This window comes from Melanaphis sacchari, unplaced genomic scaffold, assembly GCF_002803265.2.
Source record: "Melanaphis sacchari strain LSU unplaced genomic scaffold, SCAv2.0 Contig106_pilon_pilon, whole genome shotgun sequence".
Taxonomy (NCBI): Eukaryota; Metazoa; Arthropoda; class Insecta; order Hemiptera; family Aphididae; genus Melanaphis; species Melanaphis sacchari.
In genome coordinates, this window is record NW_020270400.1 from 320,295 (window position 1) to 331,127 (window position 10,833).

Here is a 10,833-nt window from a genome sequence, read left to right on the forward strand (position 1 = left end):
CTCGTTCCGTCATTTGAACATTCACATAGTGAAACTATACATTAGGTACATATAATAATAGTATGTATCAACTATATTTTTGTTTAACGAATGCTTCGTTGATTTTCTTAATACATTATTACTATAGTGAATTTGTATAGGTATAATAATTACTAAACACGCTTGGTATATTTATAAATTATAAGTTATAAACATATTATATCCATACCACAAATTTTTAAGGTATTTTATTAAAAGTATTTTAATACTTTGCATTTTGAAAGTATTTAGAACATTTTTCTAATTAATTTTTTTAATTAATTATTTATATATAATTAAAATAAAATCATTAAGCAACAATTAAAAAAAAAAAACCACTAACGTAGTATAAATGTATAATATGAATTTAAAAAACGTTTTTGTGCAAGGATGGTTACAGACATTTTTAAAGAAAGCGGAGAATATTATTTTTCTCTTTGTACATAGGTATTTTATTATATATTTTATAATAACTAATTGAAAACAACTAAAACAACTAAAATAATTATAAATTCATTTAACTCAATTATTACTTAACTTATCACATACACACACACACATATGCTGTCCAAGAAACTTGTAGAAGTTGAATATTGATTTGGATACTAATTTATTTACATCGTAAATTATAATATTATATTTCCATTATGACCAATGGGCAACAGCCTAATCATTGAGAACTACTTGTAAAAATTGAGGACAACTTTTAGTCCTTACTCCTCGCATCCATTCATCCTTGGTCTTGGTTCAAATCGAACTACGATACTCTTGAAGGATACTCGTATCATTTTTTTTCTTAAAAACTCAGTATTATCTTATAATAATATCTACTGATTATTGTACCTAAGTTAATTAATATCGTTCATTTTTATTTAATTTTTTAATTTTTCTGGATTCTTTATGTTATTTTTAAATTTACAAAAAATGGTTTATTATAAAGAACAATATATTATAAAACGTATATACATCATAACATATTAAATAATAAAGATTATAACATAGAAGACAATAGTAGTAAGTTTGTGCACTAATCTTGTTGGGTTTTTTACTACAGTGTCCCGAAAGAGTTTGTTCCTTAAAAATAAACCCCCGATAATAACTCTAAATCACTCAATAACGATACCTAATCAACCAATCAATTATAGCACGAACAACTTTCTAAAGAAAGAAACGTTGATTCATATACTTGTTACGATTACGTCGCTGCTATAAAATTATATGCAGTTACAAACTTATATACTCCAAACACATTATTTATATGGATTACTTCAATTCATTGCAAGTTTTAATAGTATAAGGAATACCGGAAAACACTCAACGCAAATTAGAAATGAAGACAAAAATGTTTGATACATTTAAATAAATAATAACAAAATTTATTGTACCCGTCATTTACTATGTAGGTGTTTAATTTTCTGATAACCCATGATTCCATTGATCCGATTAATTATTCACACTTATTTTTGGTAAGTAAAAAAAAACTATGAGATGTAAATAATTATTAGGTACTTTTACAGATAGTTTTATTTTTATTTACTTTTTTCCGATAACAAAAATCATATGGAATTGATAAATCATAAAATAAATTCAAGATCATAATTTTTAACACTCATTTTTTTCGATATTGTTAACATTTGTGTCATTTAAAAATCTAGGCTATTTTCTTTTTTATATGACGTTGACGAATGGCAATAGTTGACATTTTTAAATCTAGTAGCATTTATTTCGAGTTATCTGGTCGCCTTTATAAAAAAAAAAAATTATATTTATTTATAAATACTTTTGAATTATATTTAAAGTATGAATTTTGAATAGTTAATTCAATAAAAAACTATTTTTATATAATTTTCAAATACCTTCTAATACTTACACATCAGAATTCTTCATGGTTAAAATTTTTAAAGATAAATTATTTATTCACTTCATAATTTTATCTATTTTACTTACTTTAAAAGTACAGAAAAAGTATGTAAACACTTAACATAATTTAAATACTTAGTAAATACTCACAGCTTACGGGCTACAATATATAATTTATTATTATATAAGTATTTAAAACAAATAATAATAATAATAATAATAATAATTTAATCTCAGAATAGTGTCTAAAAATTCACCTAATAATTAATATTTATACATCTCCATAAATTCTTCATAAGTAATTATCGGCGATTAGATTTTTTCTCTTATCTTAAAATTAAAGGGGTTGGACGTTGATATTCGCTCAACTGTATAATAATAAATTGAAATATATGTGTATAATAATACGGTTTAAAAATTTATTTATTTTTATGAATAATTGTTTTCTAGTTTTTTTTTTTCAGCCGATTTGCAGATTTACTCTCAGTAAGACTAAAGATCTACCACAGTGTATTATATAATATTATAAAATATATATCATCAGTGGACTGCGTATACGTCTTTTATAGTCGTTTAACGTTTCAACTGCATAATATAATAATTACTGTTCGGTGAAAATCTTCAGAGCTGTATAGCGCAATGTTACTGCAGCGCACTTCACTGCTGTTAGCGCAATCAAACTTCATTCGTCCAGCGATTCGCTCCGTATAAATTAACATTATTTCCATTAATCGAACTGGCTTTAATATTATGACGTCAGTCTGTAGCACACTATTATACGAGATCAGCTAATATGTTGCAGTTGAGTCATCGGCCGATGTGTTTCGACACATACCGCTGCGGTTGTTCCAGATGTGTCTTATACAATATATGTGTAGGTATACGTTGTACGTACTTGTGACAAAGTCGTTTTTTGTATGTTAGAATGTTATTTATTAGATCATGTAATTCTTTTAGAATTTTCTTTCTGGACCGCATAAAATCATAATTTATAGTTAACATCCAAACACTGCGATAGTATCCCTCCAATCTTCTTGTTAAAATTTTGTTTACGAGCCCATATCTTTTATACGTGGACAAAATTCTCAAAAAGTACTCTTTCGAAACTCCGAAAATATTTCGAGAATAACCACTTACACATTGTTTTTATAGAGACAGATTTTCGACCATCGTCTTTCTTTTGTGCCATTACCGATTGACCTTTATGTGAGTTAGTGACATTTTTTTTCACTACTGTCAGTTTGATTTGACAATAGTTAATTTTTTTAAAAATCAGACTGTTCAGACTGTTGTGATACTTTAATAGCATATCAGCAAAGAGTAAGTGCAGTGATTTTTCTTTGCTTTCTGAACTAAAAACCGGTTGATACTAAATTTGATTTCATCTACACATACGCACATTAAATCGGGTTCGTATGAGATTTGATAAGACTTGACAATTCGTGTTTTTTCAGATTTTATTTAAAATTATTAAATAGTACTAGATGATAATTCACCTAGCAAATACACCTCTTTTTTCTCTTCAATGTTACAGTTATTCGAAATCTAATTTTTGAAATTTTTTATACATGCGATTTTTTTATATTACCTAGATATGAAGGTTAGGTTAATTTAAAAATTTTAATAATTAATTTTTTTGATTTATAAATGTGTTCCAAGTACATATTAAAATACTAGACCTTATATGAATTTTATATTTTTGTAAAAATATTTTTAAGAACTTTTACCCTTACTATAAACATTTTAATACCTAAAAAACTGCTCGTTTGAATTTTGAATTAAGTTTATCAAAAAACTTTTCACTAAATAATATTTAGTATTAAAAGAGGTTTTCATTTAGAAGTTTGTACCACCACATAACACTTGTTAAATAATAGTAAAAAATAATAATAATTTGAAATTATAAGTTTTATACAAATATAAACACTAAAAAAATCAAAAATTCAATATATTCTTTATTAAATAAACGAACGAGATTGATATACTTGGTAAATTGCTCTGTATACCACGCTGTTTTGAAAAGCGCCTATTTCTAACCTAACTATAAATATTATAACAATAAAAAGAACTAATAAACCACCGAGACAATTTATTTTTTAAATAACACTGCGCTTATATAGAATAGGTAGGTATACTGTTATTGATATTGTAATGATTTTCATATGCAGCCTACTCTATAGTAAGTTTCCATAGAAGTACCCACTGGGCCATACCCTCTAAATTGAAACTTTCTCGTTGTGAAATATTAAATGTTTCATTTCTTTAAGTTTATTGTTTAACATTGCCCACGTTAATATATTTATATAATTACATAGGAAAATAACCAGAAAAATATTTATTACGGTAAAATGTATAATTGAAGGTTTAAGACTTGAATTTTTAATAGACAACAATTTTGTCATATTATTTCAATTGAATTCAAAAATGTGTATACCTAAAATAAAGATGAAAATTAATTATAAATTATAATAATCATTTATATAATTTATAAACAAAAAAATAATATACTTACCATTTAATGAGTGCTTTTGTTATGAACAATACCTATTGTTTTTGTACGCCTTAAAAGTGGTTTCTCTTCCCTTGTTGTACGTATGCTGTCTTGCCTATGTTTGAAGTCTGTATAGTCAAAATGTATACAATTTTACTTGACTACTTATTGATAAACAGTTATTACATTTTATAAAAATGTGACTTATTTTTAAAATCATATCTGTATTATAAAAAAAGACCATTATTAAAATGAATTATATTTCATGGTTGTATTCTATATATATGTACCTTAAAAATATTGAAATAAATAATAATATGTAGGTACATTATTTTGAATATGAATATTTATTTTCTTTTTTATTATATACTCAATTTAAAATTAATATATTTTTCAATTTGTAAAAACTAAAAAGTAATTAATTTTTTTGGATTTTAATAATTTACAGAATTTGTTTGGAAGAATGATTATTTGTAATTGTGTAAGTATAATTTTAGCCAGTGACGTAACTGGGTTAACTATTGCTCTTATTGAAATATATCCAAAATTCACATGAATCTTAATTTGAGAAAAAAATTTAAATTAGCTACTTCTTTGAATGAGTCTAGTCTCTTTAAAAACGAATTGCTTAATGGCCTACGAAGAATTATTTATTAAACATACTTACATACAATACAGGAGCCAATGTTTCATTATTCAGAATTTAGATGATTATTTATATATCTTGTAACCATTGGTTTATTTTTATTATTATTATTTAATGTCTGGATATTTCGACGATACTTTTTCTGAATGTCATTACCAATGTAGTATTGACTTGATATTAATTATACCAACTACCTTGTGAGTGTCCATTCGCCACTTGCGTATGTAGGGGCGTTCATTTCAAAGGTCATTCCTAGCGACATTCGCAATGTTAATTATCAAGGGGAAAAATTAAGGCAATTTCTATGATCATCGATGTTGCCGTGTATCATATTATTGTATCATAGATTAAATACAATATGATAGTTTAATTAACGGTTGTAAATATTACAACTGTAAATCGGCGTGTATTGTTATTAATTTTTTAATATTTGAGAAGTTCCCATAGCGGCCAGTGCAAAATACGATTTGATCACAATAATATTATTCTAGTGGTGTATATACTAAATATTCGGATATTCATGAGAGTTTTTAAATTTTTAAAAACACATGATGTCTTTGTTATGAAAAACATTGGCTCGCTAAAACTGTTTACATTTAAAGTGCTCAAATGGCCCCAATGAATATTGCATTAACGGCCAAATTATGAAAGTAGGACAGTCGGTCTTCAAATTAATGAAAAAAGCATAGGCAGTTTTTAATAATCATTGTTCTTAATAGTATTAAACACAAACCACTACAAATAATACACAGATTAAATGGATAAAAGTCAAAAACATGTTATTTTATATATATTTTTTAGAGGCTATAAAGTGCCTATGTCTGATTTCCACATATATTATTGTTTTCAAATAATGTGTATTCTGCAAAATATCAAATGTTTCTGAAGAAGGAGAAGTGAATGTCAACAATTAGCTATCAGAAGATTTAAATTTGACTGATATTGCATGTATGAAATACACCACGATAAATATAGTTGACGCAGTCGAGCGAAGTTTTTCAACACACAATAATTTGTTCAATGATAATCGCAGGAAATTAATGTTCAAACATAATATTAAAGCATTGAGCAACACCATTCTACAATGCAATGAAGTCGATTAGTCCTAAAATTGTTTGTTTGGGGAGTAAAAAGAAAGAACCTTTAAGTTTATCTGAGATGATTACAATCAACATAATTTAGTAATTAGAAAATTAAATTTATTATTTTTAAATATAATTTAAGAATTTTGTAAAAAAAAAAAAATGTATTTTAAGTGCCTAAACACGATCGATTATAATATTGCAAGCGGAAGTATAGGATAAATGATTTTTTAACTGAAAAAATTGTTTGATAGTGACCAGTGATTATTTATTATCAGTAGTCAATAGTAACCAAAATAAGTTGCTGAAAAACTGCTAACAATTTGTATTATAATATATAAAACTATAACATACCTAATAATATTTATCAGTTTTCTATTAAGACACATTTTAAGTAAATTATATTCAAAATAAATAAAGATAAGGAAAATTATATTTGAAACATTAAGTCAACAATCAGAGTTAAATATTTTACAAAATATAATTGTCATATTATTAAAATTAATTTGTTTAATTAGGTAACTACTAATATAAGATAAGTACTCGTAATTTACATGGTTATAACTTATAACTTATTATTTAGTTTGGGTTAACGACCAACATTAGTATAAGTCATTACTTATCACACCATATGCAGCAGTTATATAATATATTCTAATAAAAACATTATACAGTTATTACTGAATCGCCAAGCATGATCAACCCCAGTTTTCATTTATAAATTTTATTTAAAATTCTGATATTTAGATGTTGTAAGTTAACTTAAGTTCTATATTTTCTAATACATACATAACATGCATTTATATATTTTTTATATAATTTCAAAAGTGTTATTTTAGCAGCATAAACTACTTTTTATTGATTAAAATCACTCTTTTATTTGTAAATTGTTAATTATATTATTTTACTTTTATTTTTATGTAGGTACTAGAAATCTAAATTAGAACGAGTAGTTTCCGGGCTACAACTTTCAAATTGTCAGAGATTTTATAAATTTAAACCTATCATCATGACCGATTATCTTAAGTATATAAAGTTTAATAACTCAGGGAACTAATTATTTTAATTGCGAGTTAGATGCGTCAGCATTTAAAAAAAATATCATCTTTTAACAACTTACAAGAAACAATGCGGTTCACATTTGAAAAAAGGAAGTTTCAAGTTTGTATACTCCTTAAATAGTAAAATAAATCAAAGTATCTAAAGATAATGTGGTCTTTAAGTTTAATTAAGAAATACAATTCCCAAAAGTCAGAGTTCAAATCAATTTACATAATCAAAACATCAAAGGATAAAAAGGTCACCTACTTACTCAACATATTAGCATGTATATATAATAAGTAGGTATATAACTGATCAATGATTAGTCTAATTTCTTTTTTTCTAGATTTTATATCGGAGATCGATGAGATAATAAGTTAAGATATCTTCAGTCATCATTGTAGACTTCGCTGATCTACTGCAGGATAACGAGCATATCTACATATAACTCTTTTTTTCGGAAACTGCCTATTGTCTGCGATGTTGTAAATCATGTATTACCTATTACTATCGCATCAATCCTTTTAATATGCGTATTCCAAAAACCTAGAGTCCTTGAATATGTGTGTGGTAATTTTTTTTTCGCTCAGATTTAGGTCTACTACCTATGTATAAAATATAATAATCTAACTGCAACATCACGCCACACATTATTCTATAGTCATCACAATTGTAGTATAGAGTGTGACAAGGTATTATGGCCGTTTTTTTTTTTTTTTGTCATTTTTTCGTAATAGCGTCTAAAGATAATCGTGTGGTTATGTATTATGTGACATTATTACTGTTCTTATTTTTTTTTTTTTTATTCGTCAAACAGACAAAATAAAAGAATTTTAAAAATATTACATTTATAAAAAAAATATATGTATTACATAATTTACATAATATGAACAATAATCATATTATTTTTCGGTAAGTAAGAAATATATTGTATACTACAGTTTTATTAATAATTTTTGTTTTATACATAATTATAATTAAATACTGATTTCGCTTTTATCACAAAGACAAATTCAGGGATTCCGGGGCGCTATGTCACCTCAAAAATTGTCGTTAAGTAAACGTATACATAAAATGATTACAAGTCACAACTCATTATAGGCAATAGTTGACTTTTTACAGCGTAAACAACAAATTTTACGTTATCTGTAGATTAATAAGTAAGATCGTATTTGTAAGGGCAATAAACGTTAGATTTTTATTAAAATAATTAGCAATTATAAGAATTAAATATGACTAATGATACTAGCATTAAAAATGTTCATGATAAATATATATTTAAAGTAAGTATTATGTAAATACAGGTGGTATTTTAATTACATAGTAATAAGTATCAAGAAATATTTTTAAATTTTTATTTAAACTTATAACTTGCTAGTTTGGGTTGAAAAAATTAAGCTATATAGAAACTTTTATATTAGTGCTATTTCACCCTTCCACCAATCTAATTGTACAAAAATGTCCATATATATGTATATTTCCACGGGGTAGACTGGGTATCAAGGGGTCCGGAGGGTTAATCAACTGGACCTATTATTATCACATTTTAATTAATAAATATTTTTAGTTAATAATATACAATTAATTTTCATTCATTTGAAAATAAATGGTGTTTTACTATTATATTTTAATATTAAATTTTATAGTTAAATATGTATAATTTTTATTAGTTGACACTATAAAGGGCCCGGGAGTTGATTGTTCCTTTGCTTCCTTGGCCAGTTCGTCCCTATATATCTATTTAATATAATGCCCATAAAATGTAACTTCTTTTTTATATTATCTATTAATTATATTCTTTTATTGGTTGAAAATAGTAAGTATGTATATAGGTAATATATGTAAGTATAAATCTATTGGTTTTCGTTTTGATCTAATCATGAAACTAGGACTAATGGCTTCCGTAGGTATTTAAATTTAGATTTTGACGCTCATGTATGGAATTCTTATTTCATTTAATATTAATGCACTAACAAACAATGGCTTAAATTGGTCTTATATAGAGTGCCTGCGGCCATGCAGAGTATGATTTCAATTTCTAACCTAGTAATACCTTTACAACTTTCTTAGTGAACTCTGCCTGATAAATAATAAGTTCTTTTCTCCTTTCCTCAAAACAAATTTATTTTACTAAAATAAAATATGAATTTAAAATTATTTAAATAGTAAAAATTTTATTTTTATTACTTTTATTTTAGAACTCTCAGTATAAATTATTATAATTCAACAATTATGGTAAACAAAAGCTAAGATTTAAGCGAGATAGGTGTAATGAGATATAATATGTATGAATAACAGGTTATTTTCTTAGATTAGATTAAATAGTAAATATTATTCTATAAAATATTGTCGTGCTTTATTAAAATAAAATGCTTTAATATAAAATGAAAATTTCACTAATGTATGACTTATTTTTCCTTAGACTAAATATCAAATTAACAAAAATCTAAAATGATATGCTATTTGAAACAGTTTTTAGAAATTAAGAAGAGTTGAAGAAAATTTGCCATGATCGCCAAAAATTATTTTAAAATTTATACCATTGCAGTACGGTACACCTAAATAAATAGATAAAACATAATATATAATATATCTAAATAATGCAATATGCTGCATTTGCTGTTAATAATTAACATAATCGGTATTTTTGTTTTAATATATACTGAAGACTACATATGTTTTTTTATTAGGTATTATTTTAATTATTTAATATGAATTTTTACAAATTCAGCAAAATTAATTATCAATTTTTTATACTACATTTTATTGAACAGCCAAGAATATCTTACATTAAAATTATGATATCCAATAAAAGCCTAACAAACTCCAAGGAATTGAAGGGGCTAGCTGGTCATAGATATGAATGGAATATCTATAGTAAACTGCAAAACCAACCTTAGGGTTGAACTCTAAAAACAATAAAATATTTCTCATTTATACATCATATTCAACATTCGTTGTCAACTGCAGCACACCTTTTATTTCCTATTGGCTTCTGCAGTTATAGTGTTCGATTTAATTTTAAATAAGACCAAAATTATTTACTATGCCCATAGGTCATAACCTAGTGAAGTTGGTAAGTCTAGAAATACAATTGGAATACTTGAAATTTGTTTTTTTAAATGTCGTTCCATTAAAAAACAATAACTATAATCCTATTTATTAGGTACATTAAAGCTATGCATTATCCGATCTCTAGAACGGACTTTCAGAAATCATATTGCTTCGTTATAACGTCGATCAGAGAAAGATAACGGTACCTATCTAATTTTTGTTACATAAAACGTAGGCACTCAAAATAGTGGCAATTTAAACTGACTTACTGTACGTGCGGCGCGTATTACTCCTCCGACCCGCTCTATCTGCTTGGTAGTGGGCGTTGCAATTGCACTCAGGATTTTCGTGTGCCTATCTAATAAAATTAAGTATAATATAAACCTATAATCCAATGATCCTGAACACTAACTACAGCTTCATTATTATTATTATTATTATTATTATAGCAATATTATTACTAAGACGATAGGAAAATATTATTTTTAAAAACATTTAAACGTTTAAAATATTAAATATAAGTACGATTTTACCAAATGCGTGGTCGTAGGAAATCGTCCTGCAAACAAAAATAAAAATGTTATGGATTATTGCCTGAGTTTGTGAAAAAAAGACTTGGCCACTTTGGTGTAGTTTTGGCG